A 24,025-nucleotide genomic window follows, 5' to 3' on the forward strand; every position below is an offset into this window, starting at 1 on the left:
ATCTGATCCTCGACATCCCGCGCCACAGCCACATCACATCCCACCTGAGAGACCTGCACTGGTTTCATGTCAACAAGAGGATAACCTTCAAGCTCCTCACCCACGCACACAAATCACTCCAAACTCTGGACCAGCGTACCTCAACAGTCGACTCAGCTTCTATACCCCCCACCAGTCAGCTCCGCTCCGCCGACCATGCACTTGCTATAGTCCCCTGCTTCCGAAGAGTGACCGCCGGCGGCAGATCATTCTCCCACACCTCGCCGCCAAGACATGGAACATCCTCCCCATTCGCCTACGGCAGTCCCAAGACCTTCTAACCTTCAGAAGACTCCTCAAGACCTGGCTCTTCGAACAGTAGCAGCACTCCCCCCTCCCCTTAGCACCCTCACGGGTAAGTAGTGCTCTTTACAAATGCTTTGATTGATTAAATGATTGATAGCATTCATCCCATGACAACACCAAGACTCTCGAGTTCACAAGCAGAAGACCAGAGCAACAAGGACCGAAGGCAAACAAGACCCCAGGTGAGCAAAAGGGTCCAAGGAGGAGGTGGGAATCTGAGGATTTACGCCAAAAAGGCGATCCCTGGCTGGGAGCTCCTGGCCAAAGCTATTCACCTGTTGGTCCTCCTGTCTTGATCGTGTAAATATTTAGTAGTAAATATTCCCTATTTTCCAGAGACTCCCACTGGATCTCCCGCATTTGCTTCTACAACATAGGTGTACAGGAATGAAGATCCCCACACAAAAAAGAAGCGTGTTGGTCAATGATTAGCATTTAGTAGCAAGTGAGTAGTATTTTTGTAATACTACTAAATATACTACAAAATGGAGTTTGTGTCTAGGCCCCTTAGTCGTTTGTCAAAATGTCAGAACTTGGATAAGAAATTGTGACTCTCACCATTAGGTGAATGAAGTTAGGAAGAAGATGGTGTTCAAAAAAAGGATCATAATTTTTGATGTGGCTAAGGAACATGTGTCTAGAAAGTAACACTTCTCTCTATGCAAGATTAAAAGAATGGAAGGGTGAGCTTCTAATACCTTTCCTACTTCCTTGCCATTCTTACCCATGTCAACGTAGTCACTGCAGTAACATTTCTTGCAACTGGTTTCTCTTGAATGATCAAGAGTATTATAGCAGGCTTCTCCCAGAAAAGCTAGCCAGGTATTACAATGTTTCATCAACCACATGTGACAGTACATCACTATGCCATAGTTCATGAAGTATGGGCCACATGTGACAGAGCTGATATACCATTTGGGCATGTACTTAGCGGCGGTCCATGCAGGTAAGCACGGTAGGGCGGGGCAGGGCAGTGTAGTGCTCTAGTGTTTCACGGGTCTCGGCCGAAACCCGGAAACACCAACACACTATGTAGCACCTTCTGGCCAGGCGTGGCCAGAACGATATAAATAAACGGCCGGAGGTCACTCGTGGCTTCCGGTCCAAGAGACTATCCTAGAGTGTGGTGTTGTTAATTGTCTGATCTGCGTAGGCCATCCCTGTCTGTTACCCTCACTCCCTTACACTGGCTACGAGGGTGGTGCAATTTCCCCTCGGAAACAACCCAAGAATAGTCGGAGAAGTGAGGAGGCGTTTTCGGCGCCGCTGTACTGCGTGGCCGTTGGCGTAAAGGTGAAGCCGAATGAAGAAAGTGTCACCTGTTTCGGAAGTGGACGCGGTAACTGCAAGTGCCGGTAAGCAGCATGCGGTGAGCTGCGTGAGGGACCGGCAGGCAAGAGGCCCCAGGAAAGTGGGAGACACGGTGTTCGACGGGCCGAGTGAGCTACAGGCATCGCGTGCGCATGCGCAGTGCATGCACGCTGGCCCAGACAGTGAAGACGCGTGACGAGGCCTTCCACGCGGCGCAGAGGCAGCAGCTCCGATGACTGGAGCAGATACGCTCTAGGTGTTCAAAAGTTGGCGTGTGAAGCCAGCGAACAGCGGAAAAGTAATAAAAGATGTCAAGCGGCCGTAGGGGCCGAGGTACAAAAGTGAAGTTGCCCGAAAGGGGGAAAAAGCATTGGCAAATGCAAACGTGAAGTTGCCCAAAAGGAAAAAAAAATTAAAACAAGCATTGGCAAATGCAAGTGTGGGACCTGAGTATTGCACCGCGGTGTGAATAACAGTGACTGGCAGTAAAGCCAAAAGGGGAATAAGCATTGGCACATGAGACACGGCCACAGTGCGAAAGCAGCAACAAAGTGAGTGGTCAACTGCTTGTAGGGGTGGAAAGCAAAGTGTGGAAGAAAGCCCCAACTAGCCCATGTCACGATGTCTGTTGTCCAGGACAATGCAGCGCAAGGGGGAGCACAGCAGGTTGCAGCCCCAGCACAGGTGGCAGGGCCGGCAGGACAGCAGGCAGTGGGACCAATGATCCAACAGTCACCACACTCACAGATTTACCCCATACCGCCATTTAGTTCACTAATTGATCCAGGGACGGCAGCACCAAGGTGGACGGTGTGGCTAAGCCAACTGAACAATTACTTCACTGCCACTAGGGAAAAAGACAACGAAGTGAAGAGGTCTTTGCTCCTGCATTTTGGAGGGGATGAGCTCTACAAATTATTCACGCACTTGCCGAATACTGGGCTAGCAACAGACTATGATGCAGCTGTACAAGGCTTAAACGCACACTTTGACCCTCAGTTAAATCCCCATTTTGAACGTTTCAAGTTCAGGCAGTCCAGGCAGCGGAAAGGAGAAACGATGGACGCTTTCCATGCGAGGTTGAGAGAGCTAATAAGTACGTGTCCCGATGATGATCAAACAAAAGAGGTGACAGCTCAGTTGATTCAAGGGTGCAAGAACAAACACCTTAGTACACTAATACTGAGACAACCCCGAGTAACACTGGATGAAATATTAATGCTAGCCAGGTCACACGAGCTATCCGATGCGCGAGCCACAGCAATGGAGGCGGCCATAAACCCAACAGCGAACGCAGAAGTCACAATAAAGACAGAAAGGGTGGACGCAGTGCGGAGCATTGGCCGAGGAGGACGAGGAAGATGGCCGACCAGAACGCCGCGCCGCACGCCTTGCGGCTCCTGTGGGTATGAAGAACACAACCAAGATGGCTGCCCAGCACATGGCAAGGCATGTGCCAAGTGCGGAGGACTGAACCTTTTTGCCAGTGTCTGCAGGAGTAGTGCGAGAGGAAACTTTCGAGGGTACGGAACAGCAGGCAGGAAACCACCGACAAAAGTGGTGAGACAACTAGCCCTAGAAGAAACCCACCACTCGAAAGGTGCGAGAACACAGGCCCGCTACCCACAGCGGTTGGATAGTTCATCGACCGAGGATGAAGAAGAGTGCTACTACGTCTCGTTGGTGAGCGAGCTCAAGAGAGGACGGAGACCACAACCAAAGTGTCAGATTAAAATTGACGGCTTGACAGTCACTGGAGTCATAGACACAGGAGCCACAATCAACGTAATGGGCATTCAGCATTACAAGGCACTACAACCCAGGCCACAATTGGTGCCATCGAAAGCTCGAATCCTGACGTATGGTAGCAAGACGCCACTACCATTACAAGGAAAAATGACTGTACAAGTCAGAGCAGAGGATCAGGATCTGACGACCACGTTTTATGTCATCGACAGGGAAGCAGACTTGCTGGTCGGAAGTCACACAGCGGAAGACCTCAAGCTAATCGCTTTTGCTAATGCAGTTAAGGCACTGCATACAGAGGAAATCCTACAGATGTTTCCATCATTGTTTCGAGGTCTGGGAACAATCAACAGACCGCCAGTCAAACTACACATTGACAAGGCCATCAAGCCCATAGCATTGAGGCATTGGAGAATCCTGTTTCATCTTCGATCAGCAGTGGAGCAAGAACTGAGAAAATTAGAGGAACAAGGTGTAATATAGAAGGTAATGAGGCCGACGCCATGGGTTTCGCCGATGGTGATTGCTGAGAAACCCCGACAGCCAGGCCAAATACGAATATGCATCGACGTGCGGATGCCCAATAAGGCGATCAAAAGGGAGAGGCATCTCACGCCCATGGAAGATGACATATTGACAGACCTGAATGGAGCCCAGTGGTTCTCCAAACTAGACTTAAATGCAAGCTACCATCAGCTAAAATTGGACGAAGAAAGTCGCTATATCACGACATTTTCTACACACTTAAGTCTAAGAAGATATAAGAGACTGAACTTTGGAATCACCTCGCCAGTGGAAATCTTTCAGAACGCAATCAAGGAGATCTTGTCGGGTCTTCTGGGAGTACTAAATGTCAGTGATGACATACTGATCCATGCCAAAACAAGTGAGGAGAACCATCGAAGATTGAAAGCCACGCTTAGGAGACTGTCAGACTTTGGAGTCACACTCCACAAAGAGAAATGCCAATTCTGTAAGCAGTCCATAGAGTTTTTCGGATACGTCTTGACTCGGAAGGAGTTAAGGTGGACCCCCCGACAATCGTCGGCCACAAAGTCTGCTTCAGCCCAGACTACAGCGTCGGAAGTGCGAAGCGTCATGGGCATGGCGCAGTACTGTGCCCGATTCATCCCTCTGCTAGCCACCATAGCAGAACCTCTGAGGAATCTGACGAAGAAAGAGAATCCTGGCGGTGGTCCAAGGCGGAAGCCAAGGCGTTCGACAAGGTGAAGGCAGCGCTACTGGACAGTACAACAAAGGCGTATTTTGACACAGCGAGGCAGACAGAAATACTGGTGGATGCCAGCCCAGTAGGTCTGGGGACACTTCTAACGGATGGAGGAGGAAACAGGAGTGTGGGTTCCCTTAGCGTTCGCCAGTAAGGCCTTTACAGCTACGGAGGCCAGATACTCACAAATCGAGAGGGAGGCGTTGGCAGTGAGGTGGGCCTGCAATCACTTCCACCTGTACATAACGGGTCATCCGTTCCGGATGGTCACAGATCATCAGCCACTAATATCGTTGTTTAAAGGGACGGCTCCACATCCCCCACCTCGGATTGAGAGATGGGCCATTCAGGTCCAACACTATCAAATGGACCTCGTCTATAGACCCGGGGCGAAAAACCCGGTGGACTTCCTGTCAAGACATCCCCCGGGTGAAACCTGTGTAATGATGGATCAGGAAGCATTGACAGAAGAATTTGTGGACATGGTTTCTCAACTGTCGTGCCCTCAAGCGCTAGCAGCAGATGTCATTGTAGCCCAATATGACAATGATGCCGTAATAACGAGAGTAAAGAAAGCAGTAGAAACTGGATCATGGGAAATCTTCTTGCGCAACGTCAGTGGCTGGAATGAAGCAGACTGCGCACGCCTGTCGCAATTTTGGAAGATACACAACGAGCTCAGCAGAGCTGGTAATTGATTAATTCTCCGAGGGTCAAGAGTAGTTATCCCTATTAGTTTACAGGATCAGGCAACCGTGCTAGCCCATGAAGGTCATCAAGGAACGTGAAGAATGAAAGCACAGATGCGGGAGAAAGTGTGGTTTCCCAACATGGATGAGAAAGTCGACAGTGTAGTACGGAACTGCCGAGCGTGTCAGCTCACTAGTCTACCGGAGACACCAGCACCGGTTATCACGGAAGACCCGCCTCCATCACCCTAGACATGGCTCAGCCTGGATTTTGGCAGCTTCCTGGATGGGAGAGTGACAGTAATCCTAATAGACAGCTATACTAAATACCCGGTAGTGGAAGTAGCACCTTCTACCAGTTTCGTGAATGTACAACCAATGCTCAGCAAAGTCTTCGCAATGTTCGGAATTCTTAAGTTGATCAAAACAGACAATGGGCCGCCGTTCCAACTTCAGGGAATTCCTACACAGCCTGGGAGTAAAACACCACAGAGTCACGCCTCAATGGCCTCAAGCTAACGGTGAGGCGGAAAGGTTCATGAGGACTGTCAACAAGACCCTAAGAATAGCCATGGCCGAGGGGGCAGACTCAGAAAAGGCACTACAGCATTTCCTGAGGGAGTATCAAAGCACTCCGGACAGTACCACGCAAAGATCCCCCCTGGTCTTTAATGTTTGCAGGACCCCGACAAGATCTACTGCTGATGGTGGATAGTTGGGCACCTGAACCATATGTGCCCGAGGCCACCTAGGAAAGGAGAAAAAGGACCAACGAACGAGCAAGCCGGCGGAGGCGAGCAAAGGAAAAGAAGCTAGGCCCTGGAGATGCTGTATTGATACGAACACGGAGGACGGGAGGGAAATTCCGGACCCCGTATGAACCGGAACCCTGGACCATCAAAGCAACCAAAGGCACAGCGGTTACCGCACAGAGAAATGGAAAAGAGGTGACCAGGAACGTGTCTTGGTTCAAACGCATCCCTCCTGAGACAGATTCCATGGGAGTTACCACCAGGTCAACTATTGAAGTCGCAAGCCAGTCAGAAGACACAGGTAACCCCGCCGCTGATGGTGGACCTGAGATCACCCCACCGTCTCCGGCCAGAGAAGAACCGGAGCCCTCGATGGTTCGGGGTCAGGGTCGCCACAACCTAAGGCCGAATCCAAGGCCAAGTCAGAGATTGGCCGATTTTGCATGTTGACTGTGTGAAAGCCCCCAAACCTTTACCAACTTGGAAAGGGATGTAGTGCTCTAGTGTTTCACGGGTCTCGGCCGAGACCCGGAAACACCCACACACTATGTAGCACCTTCTGGCCAGGCGTGGCCAGAAGGATATAAATAAATGGCCGGAGGTCGCTCGTGGCCTGCATTCCAAGAGACTATCCTAGAGTGTTGTGTCGTTGATTGTCTGCTCTGCGTAGGCCATCCCTGTGTGTTACCCTCACTCCCTTACAGGCAGGAGGGCGGCAAGTTGACAGATGACGAAATAGGAAACATTAAATAAATAATAATTCCTATTCCGTTGTCTGTCGACTCCATCCCCCCGCCCCACTGCACTTACCTGCACGGACTAAGGCTGCATGTACTCTCAAATGTGCTAATGTAGTAATGCAATCACACTGGCTCAAAGCATATCTGTATCATATTCACACATGATAATACTCGGTAAAGTCATGATGATTCTTTCTTTGTTTCGGATTCATTTTAAAATTCATTAAGCACAATTCACACAAAACACAGGCATAATAAAATCAACAGCGAAATGACCGCCTAATGCTCATAGCAGAAGATAAAAAAACATGCAATACAGTAACAAGTATGAGAATTATTCATCAATTGTAAGAACATCATAGCTGGATGCACCTAATTAAAATTAAACCTCTTTAAAAGGGGAATGATACAAAATCGTCTCGGCTTGGCATAATAAGCACAGAATAACAAAAAATGGGTCATATTTTAACAGAGACACGTGGCTGCAGCTTCAAGGACATGCATTTTTTGTAAATCAATCCAACCGATGGTTGAGCTTAGTTACTGACGTCAAACAGGATTCAACATGAAGAACGGGTTTCAGTGGTAAATATGGTGAGACAGAGGGTTTAGGAAATTCCAGATACTCACTTTCGGCCTGGCTCCAGATCAGGAACGTTTTCCTTTGCAGGTCATTTTTAACAATTTTTCGGGGTTAACAAATAGATCAAGGTGCCCCAAATGGGTAAACATGTTATCAATATGATTTAACAAGGGAATGAGCTCTACCCTCACAAGCAAGATGCAATCCCACAGTATGTCTTAATTCAATTTTGTCTCAAGCCACGACTAAATAGTTATCCAGCTTGATAAGACACGAAAGGGCCAATTCATCCGATAATTAATACCCGGCTTTTGATGGATAATATATGCTGGTGTAGGTTGTGGAAGTTTCAAAAGACGACTTTGACATTTGTTTCCACAGTCTGCAAGATAGTACTGTCAACATAACCCCAAATTACCCTGCCAAAAGCCAGTAGCGGTTGCTATCGAACAGTGGTGGTGGGGCGGGGAGCAGGGCGGAATACAAAAAGAAAAGATAGCACTTTACTTAATATTGCAGAATACCAGCTGCCGCCTCTTCTCTATCCTCCTCTCTACAGCAGGAAGCTCCCAGGCTCCCATTCTCTCCCAGCAAATCACAACAATGTCTTACAGCAGCATCCAGATTGGTCTGAGCACCGTGGTTCAGCACTAAGACAGGGACTGTGAAGGCTCAGCATGTTCTCCACCTAGGCTTTGACACAGCCTGGTTGGAGAACATGCAAAGTGAGCTTGGTAGTTTGGCCGGCCTGAGATGGCTGGCCAAACCGTCATGCGCACTTAAGGTGCAATCACCACTCCTCCTCCCTGTGAGGTTGAGAGCCCAGTTCTGCCTGCCCTAACCTACCCTGAGTTCAACTGCGAGCTGAGTACAAAAAACGAAATGATAATAAAAGAACATTATTATCAATGTATTTGTTGTATTCAGCTTGCAGTTGAAGCAGTGGGGCGGCGCTCCTCGACCTTAGCGGAGGAGCTGCCACTGCCAAAAGCAACTGTGGATAGACATTGTCCCAGACAAATTGCCAGCAAAGCATTCATTCAAAGATTTTTCCCTCCAGTCTAGCAGCAAAGTCAGAGACTGAGCCAGTTGTTTGCACAAATAGATTTCCATCAGAATTTAAAAGGGGGGTCCAGGTACTTTTAGAAATTAGACTCCCAAATAGCTGCATGTGCATGCTAACTAACCTGGTGCAACACATGACAAACTAGTCATCTACTTGTCAGCAATTGTGGTACTGCAAGCCAGACACTATACAGATGCGATTCATGCAGGTGACTGCTTAATTTCTCTGTTAGTACCTCCTGGCTACTGTGCATAGACTTCGCACAGAATCTCAAAAAAGGTATGGCAGAGAAGTCGTACAAACACATGGTAATATTTGCTGGACATTTAGACTCTGGCACTCATCTTTCAGGGGCTTGAATCACACTAGTGTAAACTTCTACACTCCCTAGAAGTTGTGTACAATATTGTTGGCTTTGTGGAAGAATATATATAATGGTCTCAACACTGGAATTTTCCCAAACCTAGAACTGCAAACTCTGATATGCAAACAGAGCCCTGACATCGATGTGAGAAACAGTCTAGATACCATTTCTTAACCTGAGTTCCCCAGACATGAAGTCTGCAAGAATATCTGACAATAATGACCCTCATTCAGAGTCAGGTGGCCAGGTATCCCATGGCTCATACTGCCCAGGTCAATTCAACGTAGCCAAGCGTTTCCACACCCAGGTTTACTGGTGAAGAACTACCAGGCAAGGCTTTACCAGCTACAATGGTAGGCCTGAAGCCAATTTCTTCTAATTTCATTAGTAGATGCAGTCCACAGGTGACATTTAACTTTCCAAGCCATGGGTGTAGTTGCTACACCATATACTATAGCTTTATATAAGACATAACTATGCCAATTGAGATTGCTAATTTATTTATTTTTTAGGGGTCAGAGCACATACACTGTGCTCTGAACAGCAGTGCCCCTGTGTGCAGAGTCAAAAAGCCAGCATTACAATTTTGTCAAAAATGGGGGTGACCACTGAAAAGGGGCATTTTCTCAAAGGTGTAATATAGACTTGTGCTCGTGTAATGTAATCTGTTTTTCATGTAGAACACTCTAATACCCTTGGACCACGTGCGTGCTATATAACTACTGAAACAAGCAAAAAAAGACTTTCAGTATGAAATATGTGAGCTCATTTCAGAATTTTGAAATACGAGCACTACATTTGGACTGGTAATCCATGATTGGAACGTGAGTACTCCATTTGAAATCCAATTTATTTTCATTCATGGTATTCAGATAAATCGTTTAGGAAAAATTGGTTCGACAGAAGAATTGCTCAGTACTAGTATTAATGCAAATGCGTGTGGACTGCATATTATGGTGGAATAGGGGTTTACGTTTCTAGCAATAGCCCAAAATATATTATGGCAGCCATACTAAAAATTGCTGATCACACAAAGTGATGCAATTAACAACTTAAACATTAAGCCAGGTAATATCAATCATGGCTGCCACTCCATACTCTTACATTATGCTGTTGACTTTGATTGATCACCTACTACTTCCCACATTCAATCATCAGAGCTTTCATCATTCAGGGGCACCACCATGCAAAATGCTTTGTGAAACTGTAAGGAGCGAGGCAGCGAGGCTACATTTTTTTAATAGGGAAGCTCTAAGGATCATTCAAGGAAGAAACTAATGGTTGCTCAACTGTCAGTTCTCCGCTTCACCCCTGTGAACATTTCAGCACCATATCTTGTTTCAACACCTTGCGGTTGATATTTCTTTTTTTCGTATAAACTTTTTTCTCCCTTTAGAAGCTCCTTCTACCATAAACCTTAATGTTAATGTTTTGTTTCCTATTTCTGTAACTTTGTGGCTTCTTGTCGTAATCATGGGCCAGATGTATGTAGATAGCATTTTGCGATCCCCTAATTGCATATCATAAGGAATTGTAATTAGGAAATCGCAAAATGCAATGCATGAAGGTGTATACTACACCTTTTGCGATTCCTAGGGGGTCGCAAATGACCTACCCCATGAATGAGGTAGGTCACAATTTGTGACCCCCTAATAATAGCAAAAATTAAGGGTATGGTGGCCTGCTGAGGTCAGCAGACCACCATGTCTGTGATTGCTTTTCAATAAATCAATCTTTATTTTTTGTAAAGCAGCCTGTTTTTCTTAAAGGAAAACGAGATGCTTTACAAAACGAAAAATGAAAAGGACCACTGCCTCCTCTTAAAAATGGTTTTACAAACATTCAGAAAGGGGAAGGGGTCCCTCTGGGACCCTTCCTATTTTCAAATGGTTTATCACCTACTTGAAGTAGGTGGTAAAATGTGAATGATTTGTGACCGTAATTGCGGTCACAAAACATTCATACATACCAATCAGATTTGGTATTAGGAAGGGACGCCTTAAACACGCCCCTTCCTAATACGGAATCGCAAACCCATTTTACGATTTAGTAACAGGTTACCGAATCGCAAAATTCGGTTTGCTGCATCAGAAAAGCAATGTTTGCATACACAAATGGGCAGATTCTGCAAATCTGCCCGTTTGTGAACCCAAAAATGCTTTATACATCTGAGCCCATACTTTTTCAGTTTACAAGATTTCTTCTAGGTCATGCTAAGCTGCAACTGTAGTCTAAGGGAAAAAGTGTGGAAGGTCAGGGTGTGTGACAAAATACGGGTTGACATTTTTCGTATATGTTTTGAATGGGTTGAGATTTATACTAACAATGATCCTTTCAGTGTCATTCCCTTTGAATTATGATAAATATTGTTCAATGTAGCGCCTCCTCACAGTGTTTCCTTAAATCGCTGGAGTCTTCATGGCCCACATGCATCAATATCGGCTTTTGCGATTTCTAAATTGCGAAAAATAGCGATTCGCAATTTAGAAATCGCAAAAGCCTATGCATGATTATTTTTTCATTTTTTATGCAATTCGGTAAAAATCACTATTTTTACCGAATCACCATAAAAAATGCGATTTTAAAATTGCGAATTCGCAATTCCCATTCATTCCTATGAGCCAAAATGCCCATAGGAATGAATGGGAATTGCGAATTCGCAATTTGAAATCGCAATTCATCAATCCATTTCAAGGGTGGAGAGGGGGGTCTAAATGACACCCCCTGCACCCATGAAATGTACTTTTCAGTAGAAGTTACATACACACATGTCCTAAGGACATGTGTGTCTGTAACTTAACAGTTTAAAAAATGCATTTTTGTGCATTTTTAAACAATTTCGCAAATTACCACGAGGTTGAACTTCTTGGTAATTTGCACTTCCAATTTGAAAAATCGCACATTTTTTGGAAATGATACATAGCATTTAAGAAATCGCAAAATTGCGATTTCTTATATGCTATCGCTTTAGAAATCGCAAAAAAAGTTGCGATTTCTAAAGTAGCATGATGCATCCCAAACAGCACTTTTGGAATCGCAAACGGCCGATTTTAAGGAATCGCACCGTTTGAGACTCCAAAAATGCTTGATGCATGTGGGCCAAAGTACTGAGAGTGTTTGCAGCCCCTGGCCTTATAGCTACATTCGTGTGAAGTTTTTAAAAGAGGAAAGATTTTGTTTGGTGGGGGAACATTACTTGATTTTCAGTGCCTGCAGAAAAGTGCACAGCAGATCCTAGGTGGAGGGGAAGCAACCTTAACTATGCAGTCTTTTTCACACATACCTTTATATATACAGATGCCTTTACCATGCATGGTAAGTATACATATATCTCAATCTATCTATCATTGGAAAAAACAAACATTAAAGTAATGTTATAGTTAGATGAAATGTTCAGTAGCAACATAATATTTTAACTCTAAAAACCACTGAAATTTACCAGTTATAGTTATAACTATCTCAAGTAACTATAACTCAAGCTCTAAGATAACCATAACTCGCGTCCCTGCCATGAATTAATAATTTCATTGCAAGTGTTGAAAAGATATTATTAATGATGTCATACAACATGTCATGAGTGATGTAATATTTGGGGTAATGAGGAGTGTATGACAAGGGAGCGAGTTATAGTTACCTTAGGGCACAAATTTTAATTTATGATAACTATAACTGGTGAATTTCACTGGTAATTTGAGTTATTTCAGTGAATTTTATGGTTTTTTAAATGTAAAATAATATTTAATTACCATACGTAAATCAACCTCCCGACTGCAGCTACCCCCATTGTGTCCACAGCCTGTGGCCAGGCCTGTGACCAACCCCCATAAAGGCAGCCTACCCGCTCTGCGCAGGGCCTTTAGTCATGCACAGCTGAAGTTGGTTGCCTTCCCTGGCCCATGGACATGAATACTGTGGTTTTGGCCACAAGGCCTGGCCTGTGGCAAGGCCCTGTGGTCAACCCCTCCAAAGACTGCCAAACCCACATTGCCCGACGTCTGCCAGGACCTCTTTTTTTTAATGAGGAGATGGGCTGCTTGGCGGCTGACTAACTGTTTACCCCCGCTTGGTGTGAGATTAAAAAATGCTCCAGCCAAGTGTGAGCAAACACAGGGTTCCCTGCCCGTGCCAGTGCAGGCAGGGAAGCTGCTATGTCCCAGAGGTGGGCTCACCGGGACATAGCTATTGAGCCACCAAGGGGATGGGGTCCCCAGGTCCATTAATGGCTCAAGGAGGGGGGCTGTGCAGCCCCTTTCCTTTTACTTAATTTTACCTCTATGGGGGATAGGGTCCCTGTGGCCTTTAGAATCTTGTGGCCCCCTCTCCTTAAAAAAATACACCAGGCCCCAAGGGATGGCATCACTGGAGTCAAACCCATCCAGGAAGGTGGTTTGTGTACCCCCTCTCCCTCAAAAAATCTCCAGTTCCTGGGGAATGTGGTCTCTGGGGCTGAAATCAGTCTGGAGAGGGGTGGTATTGTGCCACTCTGCCCGTGATAAAGTTGCTGGCCCGAGGGACGGGGTCCACAGGCAGAAATCAGAGAGTGGATGGAGACTGCTCAATAACTAGAGGATGGATTGACACCAAAACACAAAAAAACACTCATTTCTGGACCTAGATCTAGCTTTCTATTGCATTTGGTGTAAATCCGTTCAGTGGTTTAGACTGTAGCTGTGACTAACTCACTCATACAACTACTCACAAACCCACTTAAACACCCATATAGCCACTCACTCACCCACTCACACACCCATACTGCCACATAGACATCCACTGAGACACTGATACAGACAGTCACACAAACACTCAGATCACATATGTTAGAAATACTATCACTCATTAGTAGTACACCTAGGATACTAATCAAACTTTCGCAGTACGTTAATATATATTTTTATTTTATTTATTTTTAACACTCATAAGCTCTTAGAGAACATTTACACTGACTAAATGATGTCATCAGTGATGCCATCTGAGATGTTCTCAGTGATGTTATGATTGATGTCACTGACCGTGTCACGAGTAATGTAATATGTGAGGTCATAAGCAGTGCATTGTGAGGGCATAAGTTATAGTTAGTCCACTTAACTACAACTTCTGAATTTCACTGGTTTTGTGCAAGTAAAATCTGAGCCTAACTGTAATTTCGTTGGAACCTTTGGTTTTTTTGAGAGAGTTCCGAAGGTTTTTTCACTCTATTTCCTAACAATAATATTTATGTAATCTATGTTTCTTTCAGTGAATTTCTAACCCTAAGTTTTTTTAATTAATTTCTAAGGTATTTTGAATTTTCTTCCCTAACTGCAAACTGGAACCTTTGCGAATGAGTGCATGAGTGTCTTAGTGGGTCTGTGATTGGGAGTGAGAGTGTGTGAGTGGATGTGTCAGTGGGTGTCTGAGTGGGACTGGGAGTGGTAGTATAAGTGTTTAACTGGGTGTGTGAGTAGGTGCATGAGTGTCTGAGTGGATCTGTGAGTGGGCGTGTGAGTGTCTGAGTAGATGTCTGAGCGATTGTGTAAGGGTCTGAGTGGGTCTGCAATTGGGTGTCACAGTGGCTGGGTGGGTTTATAAATGCCTCCATGAATGTGCGAGTTATTCTGTGAGTGAGTGCATGAGTGTCTGAGTGGGTCAGTGAGTGGTTGCTTGAGTCTCTTAGAGGGTCTGTGAGTGAGTACATGAGTGTCTGAATGGGGCTCAGTGACTCTGAGAGTATCTGAGTTGTTCTTTGAGTGGGTTCATGAGTACCTGAGTGGGTGTGAGCATGACTGAGTATCTCTGTGAGTGGGTATCAGAGTGAGTGTATTAATGTGTGAGAGGGTCTGTCAGTGAGTATGTATGTACCTGAGTGTGTGAGTGAGTGTCTGAGTATCTGTGTGTGTGTGTCATTTGCTGTGTGAGTGACTGGGCCGCTAACTGCACCTGTAACTTAATCCAACAAGACCACACAGTTTTGCACAAAATATCTGCTCAAGTGGAGTACTTTCTACTGCTGTATTACTAAGTGCTCCCTCCTTGGGTAAATGTTTAGTACGTATTCTGCACTACAACTGCATAATGGAGCATGAGGAAATGTCAACAGTGATCTTATGTGCATTTTGGCAATGTGATTGTTCCTGGTGAGCCTTTATCAGCAAACATGTCATAACATAAATCTTCCTATAGAAAAGACAATGAGACTACAAAGAGGTAAATCTCCACCAAACAAGGGTCTTTCTTGCTAATTACATGAAGTAAGTGCTTTTTTCTTTGGTGGAGATGTCCTCATATTCTTCTGCATCTACAGCGCCTCACCAAAATTGACGGTAAACACGCTGGGGCCACTTGTTAAGCTATTCATCATCCTGGCAAAAGGCAGGAAGACCTTTGCATACTACTAAGTTTTTTAAATTTTTTTTTATTATATTCCTCATTTGCCACCTCGCCACCCATAACTTCTATCTTAGTCCACCACTGGGCTTTTTATCTCATAGGCTGGTTTAGAGCAGTGGGGCGTAGACATCACCTATTCTTGAATCTGGCCTTTCTCTGAACTGCCCATCTTGGCCACCTGACTCAACAAGTGTGTCTTCCTCCAAATCTATTTTTCGTCCTGGAGAACCATATACCAGCGAGATAGGCACGGGCTTAATCATCGGAATTTAAAACAAAATTGATCAACCAAAACATAAAAGGAAGGGTATCCAAAATCCTCGATTTCTCTTAGAATGGTCTAAAATATCAAGCTTAGCCATATACCTCATAGCTAAAATCCAAGCCATTAAACTAGGACTAAGTGGTGAGACCCATAACTTGCATATCTCTCTGCGCTCTAGCAACATAGCATAAAAAATAAGTCTAACATTGTTATTCATAAATCTGTTTTCTAAATCATATCTCCCCGTAATAATTAATTCAGGGCTTACCTCTATGCATTGGTTCAGAGATTTGGAGAGAGAATTACTTACATCTATCCAGAATTGCATTATTCTTGGACAGGACACAAACATATGCAAATCATCCACATTTGGGGCTTTACATTTTGGACACCCAACAATTCCGCCGGCTTTAAATTTGGAAAGTCTATAAGGAGACCAATATGCCCTGTGGATGGTAAACAAAAGATTTCATCTTAGGTTTGCAGGTTTAAAGATACTATAAAGCATAGACATTTTTACTTGCCATTGGTTTTCTGTCGCGATCCTTGGCAAGCTATCCATCCACAGGGTCTCTGGCAAGGCAAATGTTCCATCCTCCATTTCTAATATCGCCCAATACCAGAAGGCCACTTCCTTCTTAAAGATCCCTGTCTCCAGCTTCAGCTCAAAGTCATTTTCAATTCCAATCTCTGTTTCCAAGTCATTAGCCCAACTTTGGATCTGTAAATATTTATATTTTGAAAAAACCGGACCCCACATTTGTTGGCAAAAGCCCCATGATATAAGTTTGCCATCTTGAAACAAATCTTTCCACCTTTGCAAAGCAGGTTCCTTTTTCAAGTGTAGTGCTAACGCATCTTTTGTCCAGGATGGAGCGCCAGGAGACTCCCATATTGGAGCCATATAACTAAAATAAGGCAATTTTAATACTTTTCAAATTTTATGCCATATCTCAGCCAAGTCCCGCAAAATCTTAAGTCTCACCTTTTTAAAAAATGTAGGATCTGCAAACTTATATTAAAAAACAAAATCATGATATCCAGACCTTTTCAGCAAAATTCCAAACATTTCTCCAATCGGAGATTTGAGTAGGGTACCCAACAACATCCTACAGTTTTTTAAGCAGAAAGCACATGCATAAATTTGAATATCTGGGGCCGCCAACCCTCCTTTATTAGTTCTCCTCCTTAGTTTCTTCCATGAAATCCGAGAGCCCTTTGACGCCCAAATAAAAGATGTTATCACGCTCTGTAATTTGACTAGCCATTCCTTTTTGAAACCAAGTGGGATAGTCTCAAACAAAAATGTAATTTTCGGTACTATCACCATTTTTACAAGAATAGATCGTCCATATATAGAAAGTGGTAGATTCATCCATCCTTTTAATGTAGCAGCGACTTCTTTTTTAACCCTATCAAAGTTAGTTTTTGCTAATTCTTCAATCTTTTGTGTAATCCTGACCCCAGATATCTCATTTCTGCTGTAGTTTTTACCCCCCCCCCCCCGTATTGAGATTCCAGGCCATTATTTTGGTCTTATCTTGATTTATCTGATAGCCATAGATCTTTCCAAATTCCTTCGTTATTTTAACTAGATTCTCCAAAGAAAGCAACATATTAGAAGAATAGATAATAATATCGTCTGCATATAATCCAAGTTTCTTTGACCAATCCATAACCGCAAAAGGGGGTATCTCTTCTGTGGCTCTAATTTTGCAGGCAAGAGGCTCTATGTACAAATTGAAAAGCAAGGGTGATAAAGGACACCCTTGTCTGGTGCCCCGCATTACTTTAATAGGATGTGTGAGAGTTCCATTAACCAGAACGCGCGATGTTGGTGAACAGTACAAAGCAAAGAGAGATTGCGTGAATTTATCCCCTAAGTTAAGGTATTGCCACAGTATTTTTAAATATGTAAAGTTGACTCGATCAAAAGCCTTGGCAGCGTCTAACGCGATCTCTGCCAAGGGGTACTCAAAATTAGAGGCCATATCTATCATACCTATCAACGAATATGTTAATTCTTTTAGATGCCTCCCCTTGATGAAACCCCTTTGGTCTTCGTGAATCAATTTATGGATAACTTTACCGAGTCTGTCAGCTAAAATTTTGGAAAAGAATTTATAGTCACAATTTAAAAGTGAGATACGTCTGTAGGCATCTAAACTCCTAGGTGATTTCCCTGGTTTAAGTATTAAGGTGATTGTTGCCTCATTCCATGAACTTGGTATTGTTACCTCCCCTCTGAAGATTTTATTATATAGTTGACATAACGTGGGAGCAATTATATCTCCTAACACCTTATATACCTCCCCTGGGAGGCCATCCGGTACAGGAGCTTTCCCTCTTTTACTCTCCTTGATCCCTTTCAACACTTCATCTTGGGGAATTTCCTTGTTTAACTCCCCCATATAATCAACTGAAAGTGGTTTCACAAAGGGTAGCCATCTTTCTATCTCTACTTTACTCGGGCAGAGGTCCTCTGTATAAACATTCACGAAATGATCGTAAAATGCTTCTACAATTTGTTTCCTCTCTGTTATGACTTCTCCTAAATCCGCCTTCTTAATCTCTTTTATTTGATTACGTATGAAGTCTTTCTTGGCTTTCCAGGCTAGTAACTTGCCACATCCTTCTCCATATGAAAAATGTGCCAACTGACTAGCTTCCCATCTTTCTTTAACTCTTCGGGTGAGTACTGCCGTAAGTTCTATTTTTAGATCTAAAAGTTTATTTTTAACTCCCTCTTCCGAGATATTTCCTCCCTGTGCGGTTTGACTGCTTTCCCATTCTCGAATTTCTTTCTCCAAATTAGTGATCAAGCTATGATACAGCCTCCGCTTCTTAGCCCCCTGAGCTCCCAGTCTCCCTCTCATAAAAGCTTTGCAAGTTTCCCAAACTGTGTCCTCCTTAGCTGATCCAACATTCACATCTAGGAAGACTTGTAACTCATCTTTTAAGGCTTCTAGATATTCTTCATCCGCTAAAATAGTTCGATCTAATCTCCAGACAGAGCTCATTTCATCTGTTACTAATCCTAAATTTAAACTCACAGCTGAATGATCTGATAGATGTGCCCCTATATGTTCCACTTTCGTGACCCGTTCTTTCAACCTAATATCTACCAAGAAAAAATCTATCCGTGAACTATGCTTATATTTTTTATTGTGGAAGGTAAATCCTGTCTGTAGTGCAGCTTTCAGTCTCCATATATCGCACAGACCTTGCTGTGCCATAATCACCCTTAACTTAGCTGTCATTTTGCTGTTTACTATTGCCCTGTTGTTCCCAGTTCTATCCAACTTACAGTCTAAAACTGTATTGAAGTCTCCAGCCATAATTATTTTGCCTGAAAATTCCATTAATTCCACCTCAATTTTCTCTAATATTGTTGGATCATCCACGTTCAGGCCATAATATCCAACTATTACGAAAGCTTCCCCTGCCAATCTTAACTTGATGATCACCCATCTTCCTCTTCTATCTACTGATTTATTTTTGACTACAATATCAACCCCTTTCCTAATCAAAATAGCCACCCCTTTTGTTACTAAATCTTGAGATGTAAAAATGGCATTAGCAATCCACTTTTGAGTACTGAAAATCTCCTTACTTTCATTCTCAGTTAAGTGCGTCTCTTGTATAATAATCACATGAGCAGGAGAGTCTTCTAAGTATTTCAATATTGATAATCTTCTCATTTTAACCCGAAGGCCATTCACATTCCATGTAAGGAAGCGTAGCTCCTTATTAGTAACCCCACTCATAATAGTTTGCCCATGTTTCCCTTCTACTTATTTTACAGCGAGATAGCTCCTGAGGAATATTTTTCTTATTTTCTCCCTTTACCCACCCCCTCCCTTCCCCCCCTACCCCTACCCCTACCCTTCCCCCACAACCTACTTTCCCTGTCCCCCCCCTCTTCCCTCCCTGGAAAACCCAACCAAAACTCCCATGGCCTAGGCCGGTGGATGTCGCAGTGGCGGTGCCTCTTTTTATCTGTTTATCTATATATAGTCAGTAATCTACTCTTAACCATCCTGAGAACTATCCAGAAAGGCGTCTACCTCTTCCACTGTGCGGAAGGTATACATCTTATTTTGCCACATAACTTTCAGGAAAGCAGGGAATTTCAACTGGGCTGTAGCCCCTATTTCTCTTAAAGGTGTCAATCGTTTTCCTAATTCCCACTGTCTATTGCCTGTAGCAGGGGACAAATCTGATCTGATATCCACTGCAATTCCGTCCACCAATATACCCTTTTTCTTAAGAGCTGCTGTCAGAATCTTTTCTTTTAGAGAATATGTCAAGAAGTTAATCAGGATTTTCCTTGGTTTAGAGCGATTTGGATTCAACCTGAAGGGGTCACGATGTACTCTCTGAATGTCCCGTAGCAACATTTCTTCTGTCTCTACTATCGGCAATTCCTTCTTCAATAGTTGCACTACAAAACTTTTTATATCCGACCCCTCCTTCCCTTCGGGCACTTTTAGAATTTTTAAATTGTTACGTCTTTGCATATTCTCCAACCTCTCTATTCTCTCATCAGATTCTCTATCTCTGAAAATTAAGTTCTCAATTTCCTTGCGGTTGTCCAATATTCTTCCTTGCATTACTTTCATCTCTGATTCAATCTCTCCTGTACGAGTACTTAATTTGTCAATTTTATCTTCTAGTAGTGTACATGTAGCACTTATACGTTCCTGGTTTCTTCTGGAGGCTTCAAACCCTAGATGAATATCTTTTTCCAGTTTCCTTAGCAATGCCAAAACTGACACATCTGGCGTGTCTAGATTATCTTGCTGCGCCAAAAACTGACCTATTCCGGGTCCTTCCAAGGGAATCAGCGTTTTTCCACTATTTATTGTGTCACTTGGCGTTGTGGATATATCATCTCTCATATCTCTCTCATCATTTACTATAACCATCAGTTCATCTGGAACTACTAATGAACCTTCTCCTATTATATCTAGTAGTTGTGGTTGGGAACCCTCCTCAGTAACAGCTTCTGCAACCATGTTAAGGTTTCCCCCTTTATCTGAATCCATCTCAACTGCGAGTACCTGAAAGGGGTTTGGAGTCGAAAGAGTAGACCAATCCTGCTCTTCTTCTATGGACTCAGGCAGGGGGTGCACCGACTCACAGGTAAGGTCTTGGGCTTGAGATGTGGGATATGGTTTCAAAACCAGAACTTTTGGAACCGGTTTAAAATATGAATTAAGCGAAGGGGTTGTTGAAAGTTTATATCCAGCCCCTTTTTGCCTCTTTTTTTCCCTTTTCTCGAAGGGGACTCTTTAGTTTTAATAGAATTAACTTCTTTTTCAGCACCCTTTTTAATGCCTTTTTGCAATTGCAATGTTTTAGGTTTTCCCAGAGCAAATTCACTATTATCTGAATTATTGAAATCCTCGAGTTTGTTGCTCCTTAGTAAATATCTTGGTTGCCCCTTCACTCCTGTCCCTCTGCTTACTTGTTTTGATTCAACCTCCTTGTCCTGCGTAGACGCCAGTAATCCAGCAGTGTTTCTCACCAGCGGGGGGGCAGGGGAAGAGTTAGTTAGATTCTCCTCTCCTCGCCCTCGACCTCCACACGTCAGTGTCCTGATTTTTGCTAGTATTCGGCGTCCTCTGCCGATGCCTTGAGCAGCTCTCCCCCAGCTCCCGGCCGGTGAAGTACGCGGCTCCACCTCCTCCCTCTCTGCAGCCTGCACAGCCGAGGTCTCCGCCATAAGCTGCGAGATGCCAGCGAGCGGCCGACAAACGGCCTCCAAAATCGCCCGGTAACTCGTCTTGGAATCGGTTACAGGCAAAGCCAGTTTCCCGGGTAAGTAGACACCCTCCTGGAACCTCAGAACTGACCGCTAGCTCACATCGGCACCACCGCTGCTCCGGACATCCGCGACCCGCTAACTAGCCAGCCGCTATGTTTTTCCTATCCTTTGCATACTACTAAGGTTGGTAAAGCCTAACGATGAAGCTTCCTTGTGATTTCCACATTTGAATACTTGCAGCAATTTAAATGGAGAATCATGGACTTTGCTCTCACTAGGTAAGGACAAGAAAGGACCCATTCATCACAGTCACAAAAGATTGCCTCCAATAGCTCAACAATGAATTTCAGATTGTCTTTCACAAAGGAAGTTTTTTTCTAAATTTTTCTAGAGTTTTATATAACACAAACTAGACCCGAAGATATCAGGTATCAGAGTGCTTTACATGAGCACCAGTTTCGTTACAGATGGACACATTCATTTTTGTTAGGCACAGGGAGATTAAATGATTTGCCCAGCATCACAGAATGTTAAGTGTTGTTTTTGAGACTCAAACCTGGTTCCTCAGCTTCGAGGTCAACCGCTCTAGCCGTATGGCTACATCCTCTCCCCAAGGAAGGACAGTGAAAACACACTTGCTTTGCCATTGCCATCCCATGAGTTAGAATCATTTCTCCATTGCGTTGCAGAGTGTTGTAAAAAGGGGCGTCCCCTCTGAACACCTCTCTGCAACGCAGCTCCCTGGCGCATACCGGAGGTACCTGGTGGGCTAGTTGGCCCCTAGGGGACCTCTGTATTGAAGAGGAATTAATTCTCTTACTTAAGATGTGCCACAGGGGATGTTTGCGCACATATCACCTCAAGCCCCGCCCCCTACCTTCACCACTGTGCAAACAAGCCCCATAGTGCGTTCTAAATTGGGGGATTAAGTCCCCTTGCATACTGGGGCCCCTGGGGCCCAACTAGCCCACCAACCTAAAAAGCACCACAGGGCGTGTTTGCACACATGTCACCTAAGGCCCCCCATTCCTTCACTATTGAGCAAAATATTCCTCTAAAATCATCAGAACTACGAATTTCGATTTACTCACCTGTTATCACGAGAGACGTCAGTGCTGCATATTTGAGCCCAGTACGGACCCTGAAAAGTAAATGTAACCATACTTACAGTAACTTCAATTTCCTTTCATAGGCTAACATTGACTGGTTTTACTTGAGATGTCATCAGTGATGTCACTGACCATGTCATGAATGATGTAATATGTGACATCATCAGCAGTGGATTGCAGGTGCGCGAGATATAGTTAGTACAACTAACTATATCGGAGGAATTTTAATGGTTTTGTATGAGTGAAATGTCCAGCTAACTATAACACCCCTAAAACCTACGTTTTTTTCCAGTGAATTTCTACGGTTTTTTAAATGCTAATTCCTAACTATATAAGGCCTGAAACTTATGGTTTTTTCAGTGAATATATATATATATAACCTACTGGTGGTCGCCAGTAGGTAGTTATAGTTAGGACCTAGTTTCCATAGGAAATCCGCAACATTCTATTTGGAATAACTTTGGTGCCGTTTGATGAATTTCGTGAAATTCTCCAAGAAGATAGGGCGCTCTGCTTGGCTCCTATCCTGAAAGTTTCGGGGTGATTTGTGAAGCGGGGGCCGAGAACAAAGGGGGGTCCAAAAAGGTGTTTTCCCCATGCAATTTTTCATAGGGACATTTAAGTGAGGCTACAGCCCGAACAGCTGAACGGAATTATACCAAATTTGGTAAAAAGGTAGACTTTGGTTCGCAGATTACGCTTTTTGTTAAATGGTGTAAATCCGTGCAGTAGTTCCTAAGAAAATCAAATGTAAGATCATAGATATCTATAGACGAAGTAGGGTACGCATACGGTACGCGTACCGTCCGATGATTGTGCACGTAGCATTACAAGCACGAGCTGCATGCTAATTGGCTGTCAACTGTCTGTCAACAATCCGAACCAGGAAGTGTTGACTGCCATAAAAACAAGTGCACAAAAGATGCAAAGGGGGCAGGGTATAAACACCGTGACCCCTTAGGCTTGCTCAGGCTTGCTCAGGGGGTGCCACAAGGACCACTGAAGCAGGAAACTGGCTCTCTCTTCCGAAAACCAAAGTCAATTGCTTTTCTACATGAAGAGCAGCATGTTAGCTGCTCCCCATGCAGAAAAGCAATGCCAGCTCCCGAAGGACACGTTGAGCCGCCAGGGACCGTGGGGCGATTGTTATGACAGTAAATTTACCGTGCGCGTACCATGCACGCACCGTACGACATACGGTGCAAACTCTGCAAGTCGTCCCGTAAGCGCACAAAACCAAAAAAAAAGAAAACAAAAGTGGACAAGAAGAATCATTGTTAAACCCCTTAACTAACCCAAGAGAATCAGGAAGTCTTATAGCAACCACAAACATTTCCTGTCAATCTACACATTCAATCCACACACATATACAAATAAATAACAAATTACATTTATTCACACATTAAATCAAAATGAAACACACTTTTCTATTGCTTGAACTTTTGAACCCTTTCCAACTGTCAACATTTTCAACCCATCCCCCAACCACATTCTGCAAGTTACCATAGAAACACTTCAGGGAAAACCTAACTGAGCACACAGGCGAAAAGTTCATCATACATTGTTGCAAATCAAAACAGCAAGTTTGCTTGACTTCTCAATATACCAGCTTATAATAAGTAATGTTCTTTTCTATCACTTTTTCTTAACCAATAAATGACAGGCTTTTAAAAAACAAAAAATGACACCCT

This window comes from Lissotriton vulgaris, chromosome 11 (genome assembly GCF_964263255.1).
Source record: "Lissotriton vulgaris chromosome 11, aLisVul1.2, whole genome shotgun sequence".
Classification (NCBI taxonomy): domain Eukaryota; kingdom Metazoa; phylum Chordata; class Amphibia; order Caudata; family Salamandridae; genus Lissotriton; species Lissotriton vulgaris.